A 4,859-nucleotide genomic window follows, 5' to 3' on the forward strand; every position below is an offset into this window, starting at 1 on the left:
GTTGCAGCAACGTTATGGGACGGAAACTGCCATCATTCAGGACCACATGGAAGCGCTTTTGAATATTCGTCCCGTACGATTGTCCGAAGACGTACGCGAGCTTCGTAAGCTCTATGACAGACTCCAAGCCCACATTCGCGGACTGAATGTCCTAGGTGTGAGTGAAGACTCTTACTGTTCACTGCTGTACCTTGTACTGCTACGCTCGTTACCGAGAGACATTGTGCTGCAATATCACAGAAAATCGGCAATGGCATCCATCCCGGTGGGAGTCCCATCTGATATTCAAGCTGGAGACAGCGCCGGAACGGCAAGAATTTTTGACCCTGCTGTGAGGCAATACCGGAAGAAGGTGTCAGACCTACTTCAGCTTGTTAGAATTGAAGTAGAAAGCCGGGAGCAGGCAACATCTACCCAAAAAACCGACGACAAGGGACAGTACAAGACTTCTCACGACCGGAAACGCCAGCCAACAGCTTCAGTAGCCGCACTGCAGCACTTGGCTGGGAAGACACGCTGCACATTCTGTTCGTCAACACAGCATGGGACGGAGAATTGTGATTCTGACATTCCGTTAACGAAGAAAAAGGAGATTCTCAGAGCTGAGCGGAGGTGCTACCGATGCACTAAACTTAATCATCAATCCAGGGAGTGCAAGAGCAGGGTGCGTTGCAGGAAATGCACAGGCCGACATGCAGCTTCAATGTGCGATCCAAGCTACGCGTCGAAAAAAGGATCGAAAGAAATTGACGGGCATCAGGACTCTGTCGCAACGCCAACGACGTCCGTTAGCCTACATTCAGCTGCTGACAATTCAAGGAGGGCTACAGTTACTGGACACATCCCTGTCAAGTCTTGTGTTGAACTTCAGAAGTTTATTGTCTGTTGAGGACATTGTGGAAAATTTGACTGATATGTGTAAAACTCGCATTATATTTGGCAAGGAGACATGGCTCACAAATGAAATTAATGATAACCAGTTGTTATTAAATAAGAATTATGTTATTTATCGGAAAGATCGTTGTGGCAAACGTGGGGGCGGTGTTCTTTTAGGTATCCGTAAAAATATCGTGTCGGGTTTTGTTCATGTTCTAACCGACTTAGAAATAGTGTTTTCGGTTTTGAATATTCGTCATGTTCAAAAGATTATTGTAGGAGCTTGTTACCGGCCACCAAGTGCAAGGTCTGCTGTCTTCTTCCATCCTGTAGTTATGTTGTTGTCGTCAGTCCATATTATGAAATATATATACCCTTTAAATCTTTTGACTTACCTACAACAACAGCACTTCGACAGGTCCTCGATGACGTCAGCACTCCCCGCAGCCTACAGCTGCACTGACACTAACGCCACCTAACCTAACAGCTTTTATAGACCAGACACGACCTCGATACTAACTAGAAAAGCGACAACACCCATGCCCATATATGGACGCCCGACCTCGATAACCGGTATATAAGGGGGGCTCCACTACCAGTCAGACTCAGTGCAGCAGCAGGAAGCTGCCCATGCAACACCTGCCCAGGAGGATCTCTGCCCAGGATGACGACCGCCAGGATCGAGACCGAGGACGTGCCGCTACACTACCTCCTGGAGATGACGCTCGGCTCGGAGATTCACCAACGCTCCACCCTGGACGACCTCTTCGCCAGGGCTGGGAAAGGGGTGAGTTTGGACCTGGCCCAGGCCTGGATGTGTTTTCGCCGCCTGGTACTTCGATGGATGGAACACCAGCACGATCCGCAACCGAACCAGGAAGCGGACCAGGAGAGGAGGGAGCAGATATACGGACCGCACCGAGCTGGGCAAGACGTATTTGCGACGTTCTTAAAAGAAGAAGAATTGTGCACGATGTCGTTCCCGTCGTCGACTCTGCAAGCGCTCTACGAATTGCTAAACGCATGTACGACTACTACGACCATCAGCGACGAAGACGCAGACAAGCTGCAGCCGTCTTTGCAATTTCCCTTCACGCCGACGGATCCCTCCCTCACATCCACGTTCTCCACGACTGCTCTTGGACAAACGGACACTGCACGTGCACAATGTTCGCCGGTCTCGATCGACGACCAAATCGCGCGAGCGCATGGGCTGCAGACTGCACAGCATGGGACTTTTACTACCTCGTCCTCTATTTTGATACCGACCCGAGACGGCTGTACTGTCTTGAAGTGGCCGGAGCCAATTGGATCACATACCTTAGAAGTGAAACTATGGAACACGGACGACATCAAGGATATTGTTCCTCAGGAACACTGGAAACACTGTTGCCAGCACGTCAAGGTCCAGATTCCACATCCGAAGAGTGTCACGGACCGTCTGATGCACCCGGGTGGACAGCTTCTAAAACTGGCGATGCAACTCATCGAGCTCTTAAAGGCAAAACTAATAAACGCGGACGGGGCGCAGGTAACAAAACAGTCGAGGACTTATACGAAATCGTCAAGCAGTACCCGATATCCCCACTACTCAGCATAGTCTCTACGCCCATGTGGCTCTCGGACAAGGACTTGCGATTCATATGAAGGGACGACAAGCGTCTCTTGCACGCTATACAGGTGTTCAACGACGAAATCTCGCACTGGACCGTCTTGGACTTTATACACATGTACTCCAACACGGTTCAGCCCTTTTTCGATTCGCCCGCCGGCGACATCGCAAGCTACTACATGTCAAGAGAAGAATCGCTGGCTGCCGTCCTCAAACTCTTGCACTTTCAGATGGACGGAAACGTCGACGCCATCGAAGACTTTGTAAATAACTTGTATAACCTCTTGGATCGAAAAGTACCCAAGCGCAATTGTATGGAGATTGTATCACCTCCCAGCGCGGGTAAAAACTTTTTATTTGATGCTGTCATATCATTCATGTTGAATAGAGGGACCATACGTAACTTTAACAGGTAAGAAGACGATTGAATACTCTGGATAACAACAAAATCATGAGCAATCGTGCCTTTTCTTATAGATACACAAACTTTCCCCTCCAAGACTGTCACGCACGACGCATCCTCATCTGGAACGAACCCAACTGTGAAGTCGCGGCCCTGGACACCATAAAAAAGATCTTTGGCGGAGATCAGGACATGGTCGCCGTAAAGTACAACCCCGACCTACCGGTGTACCGGACGCCCGTTGTCGTGCTCAGCAACAACGACGTGTTTCCACACGACGAGGCCTTCGACCACAGGATGTACAGATACGCGTGGAAAGCATGTCCGCAACTCAAGAATTTCGAAAAGAAGGTCTACCCGCTCGTCGTCGTCGACCTCTCTGACCAGTATGTTAGAGACGAAGAATACGTCATCGCACGCGCTTTGCAGCAATAAACTATCTAGCCAAGTTCTTGCCCATTTTGTGAAGCACAAAATCAACATGTACAACATTACAACAATGGGTTGGGTTAGGTTAGGTTAGGTTAGGTTAGGTTAGGTTGGGTTAGGTTAGGTTAGGTTGGGTTGGGTTAGGTTGGGTTAGGTTGGGTTGGGTTAGGTTGGGTTAGGTTAGGTTGGGTTGGGTTGGGTTGGGTTGGGTTGGGTTGGGTTGGGTTGGGTTAGGTTGGGTTAGGTTAGGTTAGGTTAGGTTGGGTTGGGTTGGGTTGGGTTGGGTTGGGTTGGGTTGGGTTGGGTTGGGTTAGGTTGGGTTGGGTTAGGTTGGGTTGGGTTAGGTTGGGTTGGGTTAGGTTGGGTTGGGTTAGGTTAGGTTAGGTTAGGTTAGGTTAGGTTAGGTTAGGTTAGGTTAGGTTAGGTTAGGTTAGGTTAGGTTAGGTTAGGTTAGGTTAGGTTAGGTTAGGTTAGGTTAGGTTAGGTTAGGTTAGGTTGGGTTGGGTTAGGTTGGGTTGGGTTGGGTTGGGTTGGGTTGGGTTAGGTTAGGTTGGGTTAGGTTAGGTTAGGTTAGGTTAGGTTGGTTAGGTTAGGTTGGTTGGTTAGGTTAGGTTAGGTTAGGTTAGGTTAGGTTAGGTTAGGTTAGGTTAGGTTAGGTTAGGTTAGGTTAGGTTGGTTAGGTTAGGTTAGGTTAGGTTAGGTTAGGTTAGGTTAGGTTAGGTTAGGTTAGGTTAGGTTAGGTTAGGTTAGGTTAGGTTAGGTTAGGTTAGGTTAGGTTAGGTTAGGTTAGGTTAGGTTAGGTTAGGTTAGGTTAGGTTAGGTTAGGTTAGGTTAGGTTAGGTTAGGTTAGGTTAGGTTAGGTTAGGTTAGGTTAGGTTAGGTTAGGTTAGGTTAGGTTAGGTTAGGTTAGGTTAGGTTAGGTTAGGTTAGGTTAGGTTAGGTTAGGTTAGGTTAGGTTAGGTTAGGTTAGGTTAGGTTAGGTTAGGTTAGGTTAGGTTAGGTTAGGTTAGGTTAGGTTAGGTTAGGTTAGGTTAGGTTAGGTTAGGTTAGGTTAGGTTAGGTTAGGTTAGGTTAGGTTAGGTTAGGTTAGGTTAGGTTAGGTTAGGTTAGGTTAGGTTAGGTTAGGTTAGGTTAGGTTAGGTTAGGTTAGGTTAGGTTAGGTTAGGTTAGGTTAGGTTAGGTTAGGTTAGGTTAGGTTAGGTTAGGTTAGGTTAGGTTAGGTTAGGTTAGGTTAGGTTAGGTTAGGTTAGGTTAGGTTAGGTTAGGTTAGGTTAGGTTAGGTTAGGTTAGGTTAGGTTAGGTTAGGTTAGGTTAGGTTAGGTTAGGTTAGGTTAGGTTAGGTTAGGTTAGGTTAGGTTAGGTTAGGTTAGGTTAGGTTAGGTTAGGTTAGGTTAGGTTAGGTTAGGTTAGGTTAGGTTAGGTTAGGTTAGGTTAGGTTAGGTTAGGTTAGGTTAGGTTAGGTTAGGTTAGGTTAGGTTAGGTTAGGTTAGGTTAGGTTAGGTTAGGTTAGGTTAGGTTAGGTTAGGTTAGGTTAGGTTA

At 47.5% G+C, this 4,859-nt stretch overlaps 1 pseudogene; it reads left to right on the top strand.

Moving 5' to 3' along the window:
- Window positions 1-1,540: 1,540 nt before the first annotated feature.
- LOC135385141 (uncharacterized) lies at window positions 1,541-3,326 on the top strand (annotated as a pseudogene).
- The last annotated feature ends 1,533 nt before the right edge of the window (window positions 3,327-4,859 follow it).

Source organism: Ornithodoros turicata, chromosome 2, assembly GCF_037126465.1.
Source record: "Ornithodoros turicata isolate Travis chromosome 2, ASM3712646v1, whole genome shotgun sequence".
In the NCBI taxonomy this organism is placed as follows: domain Eukaryota; kingdom Metazoa; phylum Arthropoda; class Arachnida; order Ixodida; family Argasidae; genus Ornithodoros; species Ornithodoros turicata.